The 24,254-nt window shown below is 40.0% G+C and overlaps 1 long non-coding RNA gene across 1 annotated transcript in view; it reads left to right on the forward strand.

Moving 5' to 3' along the window:
- LOC139988950 (uncharacterized) overlaps window positions 1–23,163 on the forward strand; it is a 229,357-nt gene extending 206,194 nt beyond the window's left edge. Inside the window, exon 4 of the long non-coding RNA XR_011800236.1 lies at window positions 20,970–23,163. This is a non-coding gene — a long non-coding RNA (uncharacterized lncRNA). The remainder of the gene's footprint in view (window positions 1–20,969) is intronic.
- The last annotated feature ends 1,091 nt before the right edge of the window (window positions 23,164–24,254 follow it).

Raw genomic sequence — 24,254 nt, forward strand, 5'->3', positions numbered from 1 at the left:
CCTACGTACGCTGGCAACGGTATAGTGCCCCGTTGAAGCGGATGGCGTGCGACCAGGTATTATCGTATCCGTTTTCGTCGTCGCTTACCTTCGTGCACGCAGCACCAGACGATTCGACCTTCCGCACGGCGGAATTTCCTTTCGTCGAATCGGTTGAGTTACTCGGAACCTGCTATCGCGACAGAACGCTTTATTACCGCCGCGTGATTATTATTGTTGCGAGCAGCAACTTCATTTGCTCGTCGAGCGTCGTGCTCTGTTCCTTTTTTGCTCGATGATTCGAATCTTTACCGAATATTTGTTAGCGGAGACTTAGAAAGTTTACGAATCAACGATTGTTTTCGTTTCTCCTTCTCGTGTTCTTCTTTCGTTTTACATCGCCGCGATATTTGCGAAGCAGTAACGATTTAAGAGAGAAATAACAGGAAATCTAGGAAATAGATGTTGAAATTCGGGCGAGCTGTCCAGCTACGAATAAACAAGATAATTTAAGGGATATCTGTTTAAGACAAGGTAGAACAAAGGTGAAAATTATAAAACGTGTTCGAGGTTCTATTTATTAGCTATTTATATTTTAAAATTGATAAGAATATTCCTGAAATTCTGTAGGTCTATTATGCATGTGTTCCAATAAGGTGTTTCATTAAGAATTACAGATGTGAAGTGGTAGGATTATATTTATTTCAATTTAAAGTACATTGAATGTTACTAATCGTAAGTCCTGCGGCTTATTCCAAGTTCAATGTATCATACGTAAAACTTGTGGTACAGGAAGATGATATAAGCGATTAGTTGATGATATAAGATTCAAGCTTGGAGAGAACAGTTAGCAAAATGATGAATGATATGTTCTGAAACCAGGCTTATCGTTAATACAACTTATAACAGTAAAAGAGAGAAGATTATTTATTTGAACACCAAGAAAAAACTTGGAGCAACGTTTTCTACTCGAAGATTGTGCAATACGATTTATTTTCGTTTACTTCTCTCGCATGGTAATATTCTTCGAGTCATCTCGTAAGGATTCTACGGTATTTAATCTTCAGCAGTCAGTAGAATGGTTTATCAGTGCAGAATCACCGTGCAATTAGCTGGTGCTGCGTTAATAAACGGTACAAAGGATTTTCCCGACTGACGTTCGGACTTTTAGTCGGTGATTAGCGTCGAATTTCGCCGGGAAAACGTTTCAAATTAAGCGTCGCCGCACCTGAGCTTTCTCTTGTGTATTTCGAGAGCACTGTCGTGTGTGAGCACGTAGAAAGAGGCGTGCTCATATTTCACTGTCGCTTGGGGGTGCGATGTTACCGCTCAGTGGAACATTAGAGGATATTATGTATCGCATGCATCAGAAGTATTCCAGCTAAACGTCGCGGTAATTTATACCGAAAGTCGATGATCTTGCGTAAATCCCCGCATTGTCTACGACTCTGTGTTACTTAATGTCGCGATAAATATGCTATAATAATCTGTCCATGAACATATATAAAATACGTTTAGCAATCTTACTATGGTATTTAGGACCTCGAACTTCTACATTCTAAAATCTTGTTTTTGTTTTGATAAATAAAAATGTTTTTAACCAATTATGCAACTAGGCAAAACGAATACCTTCCTAGTTAGGAAATCGTTTAACAATTAATACACCGAAATCTATTTTAGCAGATATTGGCTCTTAGATCCTATAATATTGCATCGATTTCAAGTCGACTTCACGTCTGCGATTCTTGGATAGTTCGAATAAATCGAATGATTCTCACGTCAGTAACCCAACCCCTCCCCAACCAATATTTTTAATATCCCGATTCCTGCATCGAAATATCGTTTCTAACTTCGTTATCAATCCCCACAATCATGACCTGCATCATAAAACGTAGTGCTCAATGCACCTCGTAACACATTTCGCTATGTGTAAGACGCGTTATATCAAACCCAGAGAAGAATTTAGAAAGGAAAGAAAAGAGCAACTGAAAAGAATGCGAGGCGGCTATAAGAGACTAAATGAAGGAATTTACAAACGTTTATGTCGAACAAAACGGTCGAGTTTTCCGCGTGGTTGTACGCTTTGTGCGATCACGGTAATTTCATTTCCCTCGAAACAGGTTGAATAACCATCGAACACTCGAGTTCTCCGCCTACGAGCGTTCAGGGAAATTTTCTATGCAGGCGAATAGAGATATTGCACGCGGTTCGTCTTCCGATTTCTCCTTTTTCTCTTCTTCTTTTCTTCTCCTATTTTATTTTCTTCCGACGAATTAAAGAACTCACCCCTCGCCGTTTTCCCACACAACCGACAGAATAAAGGAGAGAAAGATGCCGGTAATAATAGTGCTCGCGGCGAGGCACGTTGCTCTAGCCGAGTCTATTCAACCTGTCATTCGCGTTTTGCGGTCACCATTGTGATTTGCAATGGTAACCCTTCGCACATCCTGCCTATTGTCGCGAAAACGTTCGTTCCTCTCTCTTGCTCCCACCCCATGTACTTCTATTCCACTCTAGACCGTTTCATTTCCTTGTCTCCTTTGTGCTCTTCCTGCTTGGCTTCTCTTCGCTCGCGTGTGTCACCTACTCTATCACGTTGCTACTTTTTCTTTAATTTCATTCACTTCGTATAATTTCCCATCCCTCGTTTATACATTTTTATCAATTTTTTATTAATCTCTTCGACAGCTGCCTGGTGTCTTTCGTTTTTCATATGTGATTGGATATTTAGATTTCCTCCTCGATCACTGCTTCTGTAAATAATACATAAACGTCATCTTCATTTATCCTGACTATTTCTTTGACATAAGTCTTCATTGTTATTCCTCACGCGATTCTAATTATTTAGTTTGGTATGACTGTTCAATTCCTTGTACTCTGCTTCAATCGCTTTAATTCAGTATCCTTAAAATTGTTACCTTTACAATTACTTCAAATCACATCGTTGTCCCGAAGAAAATTCCAGCTTAACATTAAATAATTAGAAATTTTACTCGAATCGACCAGTGTAAGTCGAGTAACAGTTCTTCGACTCCAATTACGTTTTAAGTAGCTTTAAACATTTATGACACTATTATCCAATCCTTATTGTATTCTCTTCTATTTTCCTCTCTTTCTTCTCTATATTTTCCAGTTTGCGTTTCTTTCGTTTCTCCTATGTCATTATACCTCCTCGTCTCCCATTTTTCATAATTCTCGGTTCTATCGTCCGTCTCTACCCCGAGTACTAACTTCACATCCCTTTCCGTCTATTTCTAGCTTCACTCCTCGCCCTCGAACTCCACACGACGTTCAATTCGAACCGGAAGCGTGTAAGCGCATAATTTTAACGGGGAACGCGTTTCGAAGCGGGTAAACGATCACGCGTACGCGTGTACGCGCATACAACACGGTTTGTAGATCGTGTGAAAATCGTTGTACCGCCGCACCGGTTAGACGCTAGTTCGAGCCTCCTCCAGTGAGTTGACACGCTCGATTCTTCGTCCTACTTTCGAATTGATGTAATTTTCGAATCGAATTATACGGTTCGGATCCACACGCTGTTATTCGTGTCTCGTTCGAGCTTGTACAATCAAGTCCAGCGTTTCTTCTTCCTCCTTTTCCTGACAGGGTATCACGGCTGCTGGAATTATGGTCTGTCTTCGCGGGGGGTACGGTCACTGGCTATGTTTGGGGCTTCACGCCACGTTAAAACGGTTATTATCGACTCGACAATGGTGACTGATTGGTTAAAATTGGTTTTTGTGATGTACAGGAATTATTTATATATTTGTAGCAGCACACAATCTAGAGGACAATTCGAATCATGTTGTTGTTTTGCTTCGGAGTATCAATATCGTTAGGATACACATAATGTAATAATAAATAAACTCCAGGAAAACAATGTCGCCGCTATGTGCAACCGTCAAACAAACTCAAATTTAAATTTTCCGGCTCTCCCCCGATCAGTAAGTAAGGTGACCAGTTTTTATCAGTCAGTCTCGAGCGATCTTATTAGCAATTTATACACTGTCTTTAGCGAATTCGTTAGTACCGAGCGTCTTAGCGAACACTCTCTGTATTTATTTATTTATTACTTTAAAATATACTTGACGGTTTTCCACTTCGAGTTATTTCGTCATTTAAACCGCATGACCAACCATCCTCCACATATTATTATAATAGGAAGAATTATTACAACCCTTTCGAAGGAGATTTCAGCTCTTGTTTCTTCTTTATATCGCAAGATTTTTACTATAAATATTCGAGTCCTGTTGCAAAGGAATCATAAAATCAATTTGATACGTCGACTGACTTCATTTACACAGTTTGCAAGACGAATTAGAAACATTTATATGATTTTAGTCTTAGAAGCAAGGATTTAATTTTTACTTGTAGAAAAGTCATGGATATTAATAAAATCATTTTCAGCACGTCAATAGAAATACTGTCAACGCATCAATAAAATATACACAATCTATAACAATGAAACTTTGTAAGAAATATTCCGGATTCAAAGCGCGAGGGTTTAAAGAAATACTTGCTCGATCGATTTCCTCCTTTGACGAAGGATGGATGAAGGGTTTGTGGAAGACGGTAGAAAAGGGAAGCAAGCAGCGGTTAGGCTAGGTCAGTTACCCAGACGGAACGAATTGGGTCAAGACGGAGTACCAGCTCTCCGGGGACGGTTTTGTATTATGCGTGAGACGACATATGGTTGCCGTTCGGACCTGCTACATTGTTATTCACGAGTGTTTGCACGTTCTTGGAAGGAACGTTTACGTTTTAGAATGTACATATCTTTAGCTTCAGTTTTGTTGGTACTTCTTACATTCAAATATGTTCGTAATCCAAACATACATGTCCTAATTTTTCATTTGACAAGTTAATCTCCGTTTAATTGATCTGTGATAAAAATGTTGGAAATTTCTCTGCGACTCACCACGATCAAATCCTTCGCGATGATCGCACTGAATACAACGATAGTTAATATGCGATATCATTAAATCGCAATTTAAATAATTAAGCTTCCACAGATAAATCAAATCGTTCATGTGTAAGTCTAGTTTCTTTGTCGTTCTAGACTTTCAAGAAATCTAAAACAATATTGAGATGTTTACGCAAACGATTAAAATGTTTTTCGATAGAAACAAAATTCCTGTTGAAAAAATTCAAAGATGAATATTCGCTCGAATTGTCAACGATATTGGCGGTTAACGTATGAAAATGTAGCTTCTAATACTACAAAAGAATTGCCAACATAAGGAAAGGATAGAATACAGTTATAAAACATATAAATTATAGAGAATGAAAAATTGGAAACACGAATAATAGGGGCTAACGTTCGCTTTCCCCGGTCTCCTCCCGCTTCCTCTTCTCCTATTAATTTCTGATTACAGGTTTTGAACGGGAAATTATCCTGTTTCGTGTTCCCGTGGTAAACAAATTCCGGTTTCCGCTCTCGAGAGTCAACCGATAAAACGTTGCAATGCTGCACTTCCGTCTAATTACCATATTTCACGTTTCGTATTGGAACTTTCAATTTGCCCAATAAAATTTTCATCGACGCCACTATATGCATCGGCGTCTATCCTCTGGCTAAATATTTCTCCACGAAATAATTTTGACCGAACGATGTATCGTTCGGGACTAACGGTGGTTAGTGTATCTAATTTTAACGAAGCGTAGTCGTTAAACAGAACGGGTTAAATTAAGCGGTGATGCATTACGCTGCCAGTGCATTTCGATTAGATTAAGCCGCGTCTCTATGACGTTCCGCAGAACGCGGTTTGGTTACAAACAATGCATCGGGGAGCACTAGAGTGCTAATGTTTCCCCATGTTACGTGACACCGTGTCCACTCACGAGTTCTAGCAAACATTTAAATATTATGTTATAAGTCATACTATAATTTTTGACAATTAAAAGGTACAATGCAATAGTGTCGCGTTAACCGATCAGAATTTTCATTAACTGGCTGCCGCTATACTCATTGTATTTAGTTAAGATATTCTATCTACCATCTCTAAACTGAATGAAACCAGAGTTTAACGATTTCTTTATTCCATCTTCGTCTTTCTAATATTCCAACATATCTTGAGAAACGAGAAAATGTTAGGATTCGTGCATTAACCAAGACAATTAGTACTTACTAATTTTTGCGAGTCTCAGAGCAATCTGACACAATAATTTACTAATTCCTAATATTAGTCCAATAAATTATGTGTCATAGATCGTAAAAAAAAAACTAGGATAATTGGATAGTTTGTAACTTGTAAAATTTAATTGCGAAATTTCATTGGCTCATAAATTTTACAGACATCTAACTAATAAGTTAAAAATCTTATAGTATCGAAGTGTAGAACTTAGAACTTCTTCGATTCTTACTTGTTGTATCCTTCGTAATAGAATCTACGCGAAATCATACTTTAAAGATATATAACGTAAGAAGTGTATCAAAAATCATTCACCAAACATTGGAAGATTTTTCGACGTCAGGATGTCGGTTTGTGCGACTGGGGGATCGGTTTGTATAGGGCACGTACATAATGTTGGATTTAGTGTCCGCGTTAAGGCTGTCCGAGTTCGAGGCTCGAGCTCGGAGCCGGCGAGATACCGACCGTGTATCGTGATTTGTGGACGTCAATACGGGGGTTACGCGTGACGTATCTCACCGATCATAATTACATCCTGTTACTGGAGATCCTGGCTCCTTGCTCGTCTACCTTCACGCACACTGTCTCCTCCATCGCTATAGACGTCCTTCGAGGGCCTCCTGATTTACCGACTTCCTCTCGACTATCGCCTAATGACTCAATCGCTTGTTCCGCTCTGTTGAATCGTTATATGAACACTGATAAAAAAAGATCATCGACCAAGAACCGCAGGAATAATTATTTTTCAAATAGTTTAACTTCCTCTATTTCTTTCTCTTCCAAGGGCTAAGAAAAGATGACAAGCCAATCATTGGAAGAACACTAGCCAGAAAGAAGAAATTTCCAGCTACCATAACTACTTTTACCCTTCCATAAGCAAAAACTACGAAAATACCACAAACTAATACCCGCAACAGTATCCTACAGCTATCCAACTACCTTCAGCTACACTAACGATCACTTCCTTCCTAAAAGTTGCAATTTAGTATCACAAACTCATACTTGTAAGATCTGTTGCCTCGAAACTTGCAAGCGGAAGCTTTTAACAATCTCTATCCTTCCCAGAAATTACAGTTTCGTGTCACAAACTAATGCTGCCAAAAGCACTTCGATCTCCAATTACCCTTCTCTTTTTCCAAGTATTGAAAGCAACCGGTAACCATTGACCTCAAACATATTGCACTACCAATATCCCTAACATTCTTCAGTCTAGAATTCCGTCGGAAAAAAGGCAAATAAAAATATTGAAACGTCGAAAGCGGATATCGGCAGTAATCTGGAATGGCAGTCGGTCGTCACGGGTGGCCAGTAATTCGAGTCCGTCCAATTCACCACGATAATTGCATTTCGCGATATGCCGAATCAGTGGATACGTGTCCGGCTAGCCGTAAGGCATCCACGGAGCATCCGAATCCTGTCGATCCTCTCTCCGTTAACCCGGTGCCAGTCGAAGCTACCTCCTGGCGGTCAGCCTTCGATTCGCGCTTCCATCCGGCTTCGACTCTCCCTTCCCGATAATGCTGCGCCATCCCTTCGTGCATAACCTTGCGTGTACATGTGCGAGTACATGCAGGGACGTTTCACCTATTAGTCGCTGTGGAACGGCAGCTCGCCATCACGCGACTCCACCGGCGGGCTAACATCAAAGCCAAAGGCATAGTTGCACTCTGGGGACGGCCTATAACGTGGCGAAGCTGGTTTACCCGGTTGCAGTTCTCTCCCTGAACTCTCTGCTGCCTGCAGGCGGACGACGATACCAACGAGAGGAAGCTGCCTCTACTGCACCGTTGCAATTTCACCCTGAATCTCCTGCCACGAATTTCCCAATCGGAATTTACCAGAATTTCCACCCTTAATGACGCCACCTGCTCCATAGCGTACGTCTTACGTCACGTGAGGATCTCGAGGATCGTTCGTGACGGCCGAGTCTTGGGGATGGTTCGAGCTATGAACGAGGATTTACGTTTCGGTAGTTTCAGGTGTCTTGGTGTTCGTATTATGGGAGTACATGTTTCTATGAGTTTTCTTTAATTGTTCATAAATAGGACATTCATGAAATATTTCTATGGATGGAATTAGAAGAGTAGAACTTTGTGGCAGAAATCTGTTTCGCCTGTCGAATACTGTAGCGAATAATTTGGATATTTTATATATTTGTATTTGAATATTTTTATAATACTTATTATCCATGCAGCTATATATCTTTAAATTTGTCTATGTAACTGTTGTACATGAAGTTTAAAGTTTAATTGCATGGAGACTCACAATTTATTTATAAGTTATAGCATTGCAATGCGTAATGTTAGATTAGATAAACTGTTTACGATACTTCGTGTTAGATTTAATTTATAAAGTGATTTTACCAAATAACTTTATCTTCAATGTGAATAAATCTATGTTTTCTACGGCTGTTTCTCGGTAACTGAATTGTCCGCTTTACATATCACCCCCATTAGGCTCGTAGACCAGACAGAACGCTCATGTTTTTAATGGGTCGTTCTTGAACTCTGACGATATATCGATGTATTTAAACACGTTTTATTTTTTCATGCGGACTTGCAAACGACATTACCAGGTATATAATTTGTGTCTCTGCGTTCACGCAATCACCGTCATATTTATATTTCATGTTTCACGATTTTACGTTGCAAACATGTAATTGTCACTGTGTCACTTCAAAGCACAGGAAGTTAGAAGGGGTAAACCGAAAGAGGGTAACAGATCGGCTTTGCTTTTCGAGAGGCGGGATTTTGTTCAGCGTCAGTGGAGTCGAAATTTTACGATCGACATTTTACACTGTAACCTTCTTACCCCACTTTTTTGTTACGTCAAACGGAGATATTAGATGACGGTCGGGCCAGTAAACGTTGGTAAAGGCAGCGCTATTAGTATAAATACGGTTATAATGCAGAAGTTAGGGTTGCGAAGGGTATAAACAGCCAGTAAATCAACAACTTTAACCTTTGTGCTGAAGGGACTCGAATAGAACTCGAAACCAGAACGAAAGTTTAGTACCTGATCCATCTACCGACACAAAACACCAAACTTTCCCTAGTCAATTTCAACGTGACTCCTACTCGAAATTTATGTGAATAAAACCTAAAAAACCAAACGAATCATGAAAAATACAAACTTTGTTTTTCTATTTTAATACATGTGTATCACCGATTCCGCTATTATAATTTCCATTCACATAACTTTTATTCGCTCGAATACTCTTTAAACGAATTCTCAGTTAGCAATCGTCTCGCAGTATGCGTGTATACCTGTCCCTGTATTCTCTCCAATAAATCACGAAATTAACTTGCAAGGAAATATATTCATCCCTGGAGAATGAGAAACCAGAAACGAAACAGTCCATCCGCGAAAGAATCATCTTTGCCCCTCGACCTCGTGACCTCAAACCGAACAACAACAAAAAAGGGAAAGAAAGAGAAGAAAGAAAGACGAAGGCAGTGCAGGTACGAAAAGGCGAGCAAAAGCCGATCGTCTTCGCCAGTGCGAGTCTTTCACAAAGATCGCCGAATTAATCTACCATTAATATCCGCTCGCGCACGAAAGAGCAAGCCGGTCGAGTGTGTAAAGCTTCTCTAAACAAGCGGTCGCGTAACAAATGGCAGTCGGTTCTCATTCACGTCCAGCTCGGCCGCTTTAATGCCGCGGCCATGTATGCATACGGCCGGAAGGTGATTAATGCCGAACAGGAGGGTCAAGATCCTTCACGATTAATCAAATTAAGGGGTGGAAGCGCAAGATAAAACTCGCGCTCGTGGAAAAGTCCAGTTAGACGCGTTAACCATCACCGTCTCTGTCTGTCGGCGAGGTCTCGCCCCGGTTGCTCGACCGTTGAAAGCGGACAATGAAAAATGACGAGCATGACTTATCTGTATCGAGGACTCGCGAGACGAACCACCGACCTTGAAGGGAGGCGTGACCGACGACGGGGGTTCGTTTCGTCGTCGGGAAGTTGACCGGCCCAAAATACACAGGGTTCGTGTTGAGTAATGACTGCTCGAATTTCGCGACGTTTAAACGGTGCTTGAGAGTTTCGTCAGGGGCATTGGGCGGGAAGAGAGACTAGCTGATGTCTGGAGGATTAATGTGCCTTCGGGCTCAATTGTTTCGTGATGAATGTTAAACAGATAGGCATTAGCCGTTATTGGAAATGGGGCGTAGTTGGTTTTTAATCAAACGAATTTATTAGGCGATTTGAGGAGGAAGATTTTTAGTTTGACTTCTTGTTTCTTTTTCTTTTCTTTTTTTCTTCATAACGTTTATTGACCCAGAAGATGATTATTACATATGTACGGAATTCACAATAAACAATGAATTTCGGTTATGGGGTGGATTAGGCAAAAGTATCGATACGTGACGGTACGACATTGCCATAGAATATTATGTATGTCGGAATTACATTGTTTTTTGGCATTATAATTTATAATTTGGATTTAAGTCGCCATAGAGTGGTGCTTATATATGATATTGTTTTTTCTTCCTATCTTTGTCCTGAAAATCTGGTCGCAAAAACAAGGCAGTTCGGTAGTCTGCTTGACTTCTTGTGTTTTTGGTTTGATTCTGACATAAAAGTATTTCGAACGAAAAACATATTTATCACGAAAGATTTAGAATTTGTGTGATTGTAAGTCTTTATCATGAAACGCTTAGTCACTTCACCGATTCGTAATCACCGATCACATACATAGCACAAAAATCTTCTAGACGGTATCTCGACGAAATCTTTCGTACGTCAGGATAGAAACAATAATTTAATTAACTGAGCCATAGTTTGAACGTGTACGTGCTTATGGTGTGTAATACGTACCATGAATATAACTCGTGTTTCTCACATTTGGATCTTCAAATTCGTCTGGCGAATCTTACAGGGTATTAGGAAGCAAGGGGTGACCAGTGTCAGATTGTATTCCAAATGTAGACGACAGCCATGGGAACGATTTACAATAAGAAGAAGAAGAACATTTTTCTGAAGGAGTAACGAGAATCGAACAATTCCAACGTCAGAAATCAGTACGTGCCGAAGCTCGAAAAACCGATCTCGTTATACACGAATCTTGCAGTTCCATCAACTCGGATGACATTCCAGACAAGTCGTTGAATCGTTTCAGCAGGCAGAAATGTCGGAAGAAGTCCAGCACAGCGAGGACAGCATGTAAATGAGTAATTGTCCCGCGAGATTAGCGACGCTGATGTCCGTTGAGAGGGTCTCGTCATCTCGTTCTAAAAGAATGAAATAAAAGGAGAAAAACGGCGAGCCATGACTTATCTGTATCGAGGACTGTGCAGCACGTTCTCTCAAGCGACGAGAGGCGTGACAATCGTAATCCCGATTCGTTCGAGGTACTTGAATGGGAAACGAAACTGGACACTGGTCAGCGAAAGGTTGCAGGGTGCACGGATGAAGATCCTTCGTGCAACGTGGCCACCATTGAAGGTCTAGCCAACGGTGATCGAAGATTAATGGCGGCTCCCGACCGTCCCACGACGATTTGTTATGTCCAATATCTCGCTATTAAGGACGGCTTCGCTGCTGAATATCCTGTTTCTTCGGTGAGATTCGCGACTATTTATTATTAAATGCACGTGTTTTAAAAGATTAGTTTCGTGCAGAAACTATCTTGTTCGATATTAAAACTACTGATCTTTAATTGGTACTTGAATGTATATTGTGTTGTATATCGTGCGTTATAGGTATTAGGATATTTACTAATTATGTTTACTGGGAAAACGTCAAATTTTACTTTATTTAGCTTTTTAGATTACAGCGTTAGGATAGACGCGTGTTCTGGTAAACGAAACATCTGAAGATCGAAATGCATACACTTGCAAAGGATCACGCAATCACTGTAATTATATAGTGCGATAATATGTTTATAATAAGATATGTAGGAAATAAAAATAGTGAAAAGTATTCAATCGGTACTTAAATACTTATAGCCGATAATGTACGTACTATATGTAAATGATAATAATCAAAGTAATACGATGAGGTACGCGTTAATCATATTTCCATCTCAATAAAAGTTGAAATTAATTTGATCAAAATTACCTGGATATTAGAAAGTTATAAAAGCAAAGAATTTGAAATTTGTCATTTTTATGGGTCTGATGGTTTCTCCTGTTTACTATATAATTTAAAGCAATTACATCTCAACCGCCTTTCAACTCGGAAAGCATTACACGCAACATTACACGGCAATAACCATCGTAAGCGAAAGATCTAATCTCCTCGAATTTACGTTGCTTTTAATTCAATATCCTTCCTTATAAACACACGCTAGAAATACATCAACCCTGAACAGTGGAACGTATCATCCTGCGCAGATTCACGGACCACCCTTTTTGTTCTGACGCGAAGCTCACGCGGTTTACGAGAATGAAAAGACTGGCCAGCCACGATGATCCCTCGTCGCTCTGCGAGATCAGGTTCCTCGACTACGATCGGTTCTCGTAACGAGTTCATATCTTGCGCATCGTTTGCCTCGAACAGAGGCAAAGCCCGTTCTCAAAACAGGGAACGAATCACGATGTTTCGCGATTCTTTCGAAACTGCACACCTGACGATCCACGAGGGGAAGAAGGGTCTTTGAAGATTCAGATACGCGATGATCGAGCCTAGATATATCGCAGAATGTTCTGACCAATGAAACGAGTCACAGCAGAGTTTGATCGTAACAGAGATGTTGAGTCTAAAGAGCGAAAACGATCATTGACCGATGAAAAAAGGATCGGAACGCGCTGTGATTTTAGGGGGATTTTTAAGCTGTTTCTAAGAGGTCACAGCAAATTTTAGTATGCTATACGAAAATACCATAAAGCTTTGTGATCGTTGGACTGTGTATTCTTATCCGTTTATGGAAAAATCGAAGATGCAAAAATGCTCGGAATACACGTGATACGCAAAGATATATAGAACTACGATTAGTTCAAAGTACACTATCGTTCATAATATTTAACACGTACAACAATTCTCCATTTAGGTTGCATTTTTTAAATTATTTCCATCGAAGTGTGAATTTACATAAATTTGGTGTTCTTTTTCATAAATGGCTAATTACTGGTTTTTCACCGGTGGCCTTCGCATGTAAGATAGCGAATTCGATGCAACGTATACGTATCAGTTAAAAACGTATTAGCTGAGATAAGGGAAACGAAATTAAGTAGAACGATAGAAAATTCGTAATACGTTCGATGGAGAGGACGTTTTTCGCAACGAAGAGGGTGACGGTGGTGACATAGAGGGAGAACGCGGAAGCGTAGTGAAATAAAGAGATGCGGAGATACAGAGGGGTAAAGCGGGGAGGAGTATTCGCAAACACGCGAATTTCAAAAGGCACTCGACTACGCGATGTCCCCGGCATAAGCGACGGGGACCTTTGACGACGTATGCAAATACAGATCGAGCATGATAAATTGCTCTTGTCAAGACACCCGGTATTTCGCACGAGCCCATAGAAACCCGTTTCCATAGGGAACGGATTCCGCATATAATTTCGTCGGCGACGGTTGAGGCTCGCAGCAACGATTCTCTTCTCTTTCCCCGTGTTCTTGTTCCGGCCGCGCTGTCTCTCGGTTTCCGGTGGAAACTTTCGCGAGATCCGTCTCGCCCGATCGAAACGCTCTTCCTCTTCATCCCTTTACGACGCTCCCCTTTCCTAGGCCGGCGTTATCGTCGACGCTGAATTTTGATGGAAATGTCGCGACACGTGCACCTAAATGTAGTTTCATGGCAATATCATGGTAGCTGATCGAATATTGCTGTAAACGAAGAAAACCACTCGCGTTTGGGAATTTATTAAATTTTTATTACATTTTTTTATTTAATTCTTCTTGGTTAAGATAGAGGTAACTGCTTTATTAGACACGTGGTTATTTTTACTGCGACGCTGCGAAAGAAGAACGAAGGAACTTAATCCTAGAAGATCTGAAATTTATTATCATTATAAAGAAATATGCCGAATATTATACCTTTTCTTGCGTGAATTGTTCCTTTTAAACGAAAGAAAGAATCTTTGCTATAAATCTGTTTTGTATATAGCTTTAGTTTCGAAAGACAAAAGAATTAAAAAATTATTGAAAGGACATAATCTCGAGATAAGAAACTGTAAATGAACCCTATTGGGATTCATATGAAATCTTCAAACTCATAATATGAGTTGTAAATGTCAACTATATAAATTGATCATTCCCACCGTTGAATGAATTGCTTATAAATTAGAGAATTCGAAAATATACTTAAAATATCTGTTGTGTCTACGTTGAGGAGTCAACCCAAATACATTTCCATGATAACGTCAGAAATAATATCAGATCAACATAATGCTTTACGATGATCGAGCCATTCAAGTTTCTCTTCATCCCCTTTTCACGTGTTCCTTTTTCTTTCCGTATAACACAAAGCTTCTACAGTCCCAACGTCCCTTCAGAGTCGTTAGAATCGCGCAAGACTTATCTCAGAGACTTGTATATATACCTACTGAGAAACTAGTTCGACTCTCGTCAGAGAGACGAGAGACCATTGGACGGAAGATTTATGTCGCGTTTAACACGGCTGCGCCTTTTGTCGAGGCAGTGGCAACATCACGCCTTCACGACTCCGACAGGGGTTACATCTATCTCGCTGTCATATCGCGTTAATGCAGCATCTCCACCGGTCGCGAGGTTGCTCCACGATTTCGTGGCTAAATCGTCTCATTAACGGGTTTCGTGGGGGGTCCCAGCTCATTTGCATCACACTCGCCCTTTGGAACCGGTCCAGCGACACCGTATTAACCCACTGAGACTGTTTTTACGACCGACTATTTGTTTGTCGTCTGGTGAAAGACGCTGCCTGTCAGCCTGGGAATGATCTTTGTTCTCTGTTACCTGGCCCAATACATTTCTTCTAACGATTTAACAAATTTTCAGACGTTTTGCAATCTTAATGTTTGTGGGAATCATCGTGCACTTGATATTTCCTTAACGATCTTGTTGAGAGTCAGAGACTTTAAGTTTTAGAAATTTTGGAGTTTTATATTATATTAGATTGTCCGAAAAGTTTGTTTGGTTTTATGAGGAAATAATAGACGCACAATGTTCTTTTTTTTTTTATTATTTTGTCGAATTACGTACGGCCCCGGGCATTTCACGTTGCTTCTGATGAAATTTCTGTGCATGAAAGAGTTCGAACAGGAGATGAAGGTATTTTGGTAAAACGCTGTCAAAGGTTTCTGTAGATACGAGATGTAAATTGTTTCTTGAAAGTAGATATCGATACGCTGTTTAAAAGTAAGAATTAGTGATCTCTAAAATGCGTGGATGATCAAAATTCAAGCAATGATTTAATTACAATCAGATTTAATGGGAAATGAGTAGTGTACAGATATTAGGTTGTCCGAAAAGTTCTTTTCGTTTTATGAGGAAATAATAGACGCACAACATTTTTTGTTTTATATTATTTTGTCCAATTACGTATGATCTATTTTGCTCTGTTGAGATAAACACCGCGACATTTCACAGACTTGGTTTCACGTTTGTATGAAGGTGCACTGTTGCAAAGAACACGTTTGCGAAAGAAAGATACTTTTCGGACAACCTAATGTTACTAGTTTCGTTATTGCTCTGGTTAGAGTTACTGTGAGGTATTGTGTAAGAAATTTAGTACAAAGCGTTTAGAATATAAATTTATTCTTAGAATAACAAGCGTTGCAGGTGAAAAATATTCTAAAGAAATTTATATATTTATCCTAACAGGATATTTTCCCTTTTGCAATGAGATATATGTTTATACTTTCCTTGGAATATTTCTTTTTGTTTCTTTTGAAATATTTTCTTTCATAAAAGTTTCTGTAAAATTTAAAAGAAAGATACGCGATAAAAATATTCTGAAATTCTATTCATTCTCGAAAATATTCATTTGAAATAAATTTGCTTTCAATATATATACCTGATCCATGTAATTATTTCTAACATTTAATATATGCATTTATTCATCTGGTATATCTTGTGTTCTTCTCTACCATACGATTCAATTACCATTTTCCACGAGCTTCTTCCTCCATTTGGAGACCTACGTGCACTTAATCGCGGCGAAACGCGTTTCCGATACGGCCAGCGCTCAGTTCCCCTTAATTTCGACGAAGGCAGACGTGATGCACTGATTTTCCCGACTCTCCAATTTAATCAGTGACCGTCGACGGTCCGTGAGGGCCGATGCAACGAAACCGGATCTCGAACTTCTGATGGAAATGCAAATGTCATCCGTCCGTCTGTCCAATCTGAAATTAGGCTTTCGTGGTCGGGAAATTTTCGTTTCTGGAAATCCACGTTGTCTCTTCGTTCAACACGGCAACGAAGATTAAACTCGAATCAATTTTCAGTTTCATAGATTCTTTAAAAATTTTAATTCTTCAACCACAATTTATAGAACATTTCATACTTTTTATTTACTCCTCGCTGAATGACGAAGCGGCACATAATCGTTCAAAATTTACAATTGGAAGAGAGAAATATCGCGGAAACTGAACGTAGAGATTTTCCAAAATAATATCGTGCAATAAAATATTTCATTGCAATTCTGTCCGAATAGAAAAATAACCGTAAATGTCATAAAAAATCTTAAAATATCCAAGAATTACTTTGCAATTATCTTTCTAAAAGGAATGCTATCTGGGTTTATGTCGAACCTGAACTTTCCAATCGCGCGCTCTAATTGCTCATCGGTTCCTGTTTATCCGGAGATACGCAGAATACTTCTACATACTTCTCAATCGCTAGCTAGGGCATTAACATTAATCAGTCTGATCGTTAACATTAATCGGTTGATATTACCGGCAAGCTAATCGAGACAGTTCGATCGCTGATCTCGGGTCACCGACGTGATCCACGTCGCCAGAAACGCGTTCATCCATCCGGCAAAGGCGAGACGATCGCTTGGAAATTGAAGCCGCAGAGGCGGAGTCCTCGGTTGACTCACTGGAAACCATGCACCCGAGATTGGCTTCGCGGAAACGCGATCTCTGCTCCAGAGACGACCCCTCTGCCTGTTAACAGTCTAATTAAGATGATAACCTGTTACTAGTGATAACGAGGTTCGCGAACCTGCATCGTACGCGTAAACGGTGGAAACAATTTCGGCGGATGAAATAGAACACCGACGCGATGGCTTAAAACTGTAGAAACCCGTGGGTGGTAGACCGTTTCCTTTTGGAAAAGGATCGTCTTGTTGTTTGTATGAGAGTTTCATTAGGAGCCTGAGAACGCTTCGTCTGCGATCATTTCCTCAACGATTCGCGTAATTAAGTCGGCTACGGGTATTCGTGCTTTGGAAATTAAGCTGGAGCTTTGCGTTTTTTCGAAAAATACTCCAACGAATCGAACTAAAAATCCTCACATAAATTCATTTAGCTTCGTTCAAACGTTTCTTAAATTTAATTTTGGATTTCTTAAAAAACATTCAGCTAATAGATAAGCATAAAAGAGAAGGTGGAATGAATCTGATAGAAAGTTTCTTCCTTTTTCTCAGTCCAAATATTTTTCAGAAAATATTCCATTAAATTTTGATCAACGATGAAATGAACTAAATGTAAAAACATATTTTCTCAAGTAAATTCACTCCATTGAAAATGTTCTCCATCCTATAACCTTTCGCCATTCAGTATCCTTTTAAAATTCCTGTCACCGCGAGTCATCACAAGTCTAAATCCTTGTCATACTTCATCGTCTTATACAATCATGCTTTGAGCTTTCGGCTTCCTGCTCTTCTCGTGGCTTTTACACGGCCAGAGACAAAATCGTGGAAAGAGACGAGCTATCAGCGAAGCATGAAATCATTAAACGTCGCCAAAGACCGAACTTGCACGGAATCTTACTTGGCGTCATGATTCTCCGCGGCGCTCATTTTAAATGAATTTCCCAGAACGCAGTTTCCATTCAGCGCGATAAAGACGCGTCGACGTTAGTTTCCCCACGGAAGATCGAGTTATTCGCGCGACGAAAGACCATGCAACGTCATTATCGGCTGTTCGAAACGAACAACCTACTCGTCGTCCCTTTTCACCTGACAAATCAACGGAACCGGAACGACGAGACTCTCGAACGCGAAACTTATCGTGTATAACGACGTTTTCCAAGTTGAAAAGCGCGGATAAAAAGGAGACCGTGCGAAGGGTAGAAACGAATCCCCATTCACAGAGTCGAGATGGGTTCTTTGGAATCTTTTCTAATCGCGTGTGGCGTTGGTCAGATTTCTAGCCGTTTGCACCAGATTTTCAGAATGTCCTGGGGTATCACGAGAGGGAGTTTCATACCGTTGATAAACGCGGTTGGGTAGGTGTCGTCGGAGAAAATAGGGTTGGAAAAGTGGAAGTTAATTGGGTCTGCGTGGAGAAACCGGAGAATATGTCGTTCGAAGGGTGTAGGAAACCGTGTTCGCTAGTGATGGAGCTTCAAGTGTACTTATGGTGAGGATGAGAGATTGGAATATAGAAAATCGAAAGGTAGAAACATTTTCTGTTTTGTTTCAAACTGCAGTGTTTCAATTATTAACTAACGTCAAATATCTTTCATACAATGTGCGACAAAAAATGAGATTGTGCCTGTACCTTCTTTTATTAAACAAATTGAGAAAAATTCGACTAAGATCGCCTTGATGGAGTTCTCTTTCGACTTGGCACAGAGCCGTATGCACCATCGTATGTCAGCGTTCAAAACGATTTCGGCAAATCATTTTCTGCGATGCAGATTGAGAAGCGTTGTTTTCCCTTTTGCACTTGCTGTAGACGAAAAGTGGACTCTTTTGATTCAGAAGACATGCAATCTCCGTCGCAAGTTTGTTCAGTTTAACAAGAAACTTGATGTTTATTCGTTGTTCAGTTTTCTTGTGCGACATTTTTCAACCGAACGCGCCTATAAATCGAAGATGCGTCCACTTGTACTGAGTGCAGCGATCGAGCTGATTTTTGCAACATTGTCGCTTGACAAGAGATCTTTGATAGTCGCCTTCTTCATTTCTCCCCTCCAACTCCTGCTTCCGGAGCTATAAATTCAGTCTCGTCCTTTTTTTTAGCGTCGCACATCGTAATACCGATTTCATCGTTAGAATCGCAAAGAAAAAAGCTCTCGAAATCAGTTATGATACTCAATTAAATTTCATTTATGTTTCTCAAAACATTCTCTGCCTTCCTTCGATCAAATATCAAATCTGTTAATATTTTCATATATTCGATTTCATATCTAATTACAATGGAACCTGGATAACTCGAACCTCTATACGACTACAATTTTGTTCATTCCCTTGCGCTCTGCGAGAACTTGCAGAAGTCGAAATAAAACTTACTGTTTTTTCGTCCAGTCGCGGGGAAACGCGATCGCGTTGAAGCGCGTCAACGGGAGTCGTAAATTATACGATTATAATAATTGACACCACGAACAGGTCGATCCCCTTATTTCTTGTGGGATAATAGGGGTGTTTGTTATGTAATGAATCTGTAGTCTACAGTTCTATAATATATATATTTACAATAACTTATAACACTTGTTGTCGCGTAGATTGTAGTGATGACGATATCCTGTTATTGAATCGGGAGTTGATTGACTTCGTCGTGATGGGAAGTACAGTAGTTGACTACTCGAATGTTAAAAGAACAAAAGTTGACTTGACTGCCCGAAGATTTGTAGAACAGTATTAGTTGACTTGACTACTTGACGATTTGAAGAACAGTAGTTGACTTGACTGCCCGAAGATAGGAAGAACAGTAGTTGACTTGACTGCCCGAAGATTGATAGAACAGTAATAGACCCGTCTCGTACTCTTAAGGAGGAAAGCTCGGTGTGGGTGTACCTTTTTGAACTAGGAACGCGGATTCGTTGTTCACACTTTTCGGTAGAAAAGTGAGAGTAACGATCCGCGATGCCCATTGGTTATAGCCAATGTTAATAAATAAAATATGAGGAGAAAGTCTCCTGCAGATGTGGCTCATGGGTGTCCTTGTTCATGGGGAAAACCCAGCTATTTCGCTAGGCAAACATCCGCTTTCTCCGTAATTAGTAAGAGCGTACAATAAACCTAAGGACTGTTTTAAGGGCCATCCATAATCTGAAGATACTTATATGAATAGAGATTAAGCTAAAAAGATTCGGTTTATGGTGGTTCCTTGGGTTTATTGCAGGTCAGTGTAACAATGTATAGCCCTTGGCGGCCAGACCATGAGGACGTAACACTTACATTGACTCGAGTTATCTGCCACGTGTGCAAATACATTATTTTACTTCTGTAACTCGAGTTTAGAATAGTCAGACTTCTACAGGTCCTCTGTAAATTTACCCTTGTAAGTCGAACTTTTATCGCTGCTGCCTCTACAGCTCGTAGTGTACCTATAGCTATGCTTCCAGCTGTTAGGATTGTCTCGAATAACACAAAACGAAAAACACAAGACGGCACAAGCCGTATTAGAACTCCTTTGTCCTTTGACCACGTGCATTCCATAGAAGCTAATCGTTTTTCGTCAGTCGAACGCACAATTGCTATCATCTCCCGCGTCTTTAACTTTTGCAACTACATTGAATAAAATGAGTTCTGAGAGGAAGCTCAAAGTACTGAGACTTCCCGACAAAGTGGACGTAATTGTGCTTTCGTACAAAGCCTCTGCATGTCGGATTTTCTTTCGTCGAACCTCTTTTACTCGCCAATTTTGATAAGTCGAAACTTTTACAAAATCGATGATTTTAGTTCTTCCGTTGAGGTTCGAGTTATCAAGGTTCGGTCTTAATGAGACGAATCGTAGAAATCTAGCTTCTCTCAAATCCTTATAAGCCTTCATCAATTCACCGAGTAATATTTTCTATAAATTTGTCTGCTTTCAGGGACGAAACGTCACATCGACACGATGATTTCTCATCGGCTAAATTCAAACAACATCGCATCCAGCGCGTCTTTAAAACGCTCAGTCGAACCATCGGCAATTTTTCACGCGATTCCAATCCACGAGGGAAGCGCGTCTGGCTGACGACGCGGAGGCGGCCGATGCGAGCCGGCCCGCACAAAGGCGCATCCTCGCGAGGAAATTTATCGCGACGGGACGACGTTTCCCGTGAAAAGCGTCGAAGAAAGAAGATAGAAACGAGGCGAGGAGCGCGGAGAACGCAGCAATCTGGTGAATAGGCGCACCTCCCAGAAGCGTCGCGAATCAATTCCCGGATTGACTCTGCACCAGGTTGCCGCGCCGATTTTTCAGCTTTCTCCAGGCGGAAAACTCGCACGTCTCGTATCCATGGCATATTTGCCTGGTTACTGAATGGAAAATGGATCGACAAGAATGCAATATCGGAACTCGCGAACAATCGTTCGATGTCAGGTAATGGAGACGATATCGATATGCCAAGAATTTTTGTTACCTTTGATCGTTGAGTGAAGCCCTTCGTGTTTAAGGTATTTATTTATTTAACGATTATTTAACGTGCTTCACTACTATTATGGCTACTATAGTGATCGATACTGGACTTGTCATTGGCGATTTGCCAAGTTAATTAAATCATTCGAATTAAAGAAACGTTGATGGAAATTCAGTAAATCTTTGATACTTTTGATATCATTTGATCAATCATTTTGATTTAAAGTGCCAGTTACATCTCTTATAAAATACTTGGCAAAAGTGTTCTCTCTATCTTAATCAACATAGATCATATTTTATTCTACAAAAATACTCGAACAACTAAGAAGACAAAGTTTTGCCAAGTCTTATTATTTCAAAGTATATCTAGATTACGTTAATACTTTGACAGCCACATTGATCATATATGACCGGCCATGGTTTCTCCTGTGACGCCACGGTGGTCATTGGTGACCGAAGCGCTCGAACTTCTTACAATTGTAAAAATTGAATGAAAATTGACAGTTACGGCATTTGGAATATAACCGATAAATAGAAGATACTTTGAAATAAAAAATGCCCCATTGAACAATTAAACATGTTTATTAAAACATCAATAAAAAGAAAGAATGAGAACAAATCGTGCAGCTAACAGTGCACTGCGTTTGCATCCATATCTTTGAGGGGTAATCTACGAATATTATTATAAACACATCTTAGAAAATAATTGTAAATGTTGCTTTATAATCACATAATTGAAGCTAGAAGCGTGCATGAGCAAATACTGTTCACTAATATCTTCTACACGTTTCAACAATATATTCTGCACGTTTTTCTTACGACGAAGCAACGAATGCGAATGGTTTGTTAAAATAAACGAAGCCTTGTTATAATATATCGTTATCAACTGTTACCAAGGCACCACGGTGGTCACCCGTGACCACCAATGAGATAAACGACCCATTCGGGAAGAATGTTGTCTTACATCATCAATTTATTATTATTTTGTCATTATATGCTTATATGAATAATAAAAATGCTCCCGAGACGTTCTGAGCGAAACATGTGATTTCGGCGTGGCAGTCAAAGTGTTAATATTTTGTGTGCACCTCGTTTTGCCTTTGAAACAAATACTGTAATAAGCGACTCTACTGTTTCGCTATGAGTAAGATAAATCAAAGATTAAATAGCAGTTAGTCAACGTGTTAGGATTTTGTTTCGTGAGTCGGTTAGAATAATCGAAGGTTTAGTGATCGTACGGGAGCTCGTTTATCGATGGACGAATGTTCACTGGTTGTATTAACGTGGAGACGAAAGCTTGTACACGATTGGGCGCAACAAATGAACGCGACAAAGGGAATCGAACGGCAGAACGATCACGGCAAATTGGTTTGACAACAATGGGATTTATTGCTGCGATCGGCCGCTACGAAAGATGATTGATATTGTATCCGCTTTTTGAGCGTGGATCGCCAATTGGAGTACGTGCAATGATTAAAGCGATTGATGGGTGTACGGTGCGCGAATGAGGAAGAGAAACGGGGTGTCGTTGCTGAATATTTCGGACGAACGTAGAAGAATTCATACGTAGTACGCGTTAGATTCGAACAAACGTCAATCAAATAGAAAATATTTTTTAGACAAGACAGATAGTTTATTTGAGAATTAAAATGGATTTGTCTTCGTAATTACTGGTCGTGAATCTCTGTGCAAGTTTGTATTTTATATGCATTCTATATATCTTTCTACTTTTATATTTCCTGTTAATTATAAACATCCGCAGTCTACTAATTAATACCGCGATTCAATAAAAAATAAGTAGCTCAAAGTTGTGTTATATAGAAGTGCAATATATTTCAATAATACATTTAATTACACTAGGGATAAGACGAATTCTACGTATAAATACGAAAAGACAATAGGTTAATTCAACTATCGTGAATAATTTTACCACCCCATCAGAATCAGCAATCAGCTAATAACCCATTACTTTGGTAAATTATTCCATCCATTCCCCTTTTATTCGTCGAGCAGAAAAGTTGAGAGATCGGATAGCAACGTCGATGACACGAAACGTAGCGAGCAAACTTTCCACCCCTTTAGTCAGGGGACGTGATTTAATATTCCTTGCTTATAAAACATTCCCCTCTCCGGCGTTCAGCCAATGATCTAATAGGAAGAGCATGTCCATTAGCGGTGGCTTCGTTAAAAAACAAAAGAAAAAAAAAGGTAAACAGAAAAGAGGAACAACGTGGTTCGATGTTTTGTACGGGACAAATGGATGGGCACGCGCGAACGTGGAAACTTAACGCGTCTCGCGTAAATCCAGAAGTGAAAATTCCCGTGAAAGGTTCTTTGATGACGTCGTGAACCGAACAGAGCAAAAGAGAGATCTCTGGTGGAATCAATTCGCAGATCGGCGCTTGCTTTCATTCTCATCGTCCGCTTCTCTCTGCACAAACGATCGCTGTCAGGATCGTATTGCTTCCTTTGAGCAATCCCAAACGCCCGATCAAGCGGGCAAATCGTTTTCATAAGCAGAATCGATTAAACTACTCAGCGTTTCGCTTCAATTGGCGAAGCTTTAAATCCACGAACACGGACATTTATCTCGAGGATTTGACTAATTGAGTATTAGGTAACGTAAATTGATTGCAAGGCTTTGGTTTGGTTTCTAAGTGACATATTGTTACCGTTGGTAGATTGCTAATGATCCTTCTTTTGATATGCATCCCGAAGGATTCGAGGCATATGCTATTTTATGGAACAACTAGAAATA

This window comes from Bombus fervidus, chromosome 7 (assembly GCF_041682495.2).
Source record: "Bombus fervidus isolate BK054 chromosome 7, iyBomFerv1, whole genome shotgun sequence".
Classification (NCBI taxonomy): Eukaryota; Metazoa; Arthropoda; class Insecta; order Hymenoptera; family Apidae; genus Bombus; species Bombus fervidus.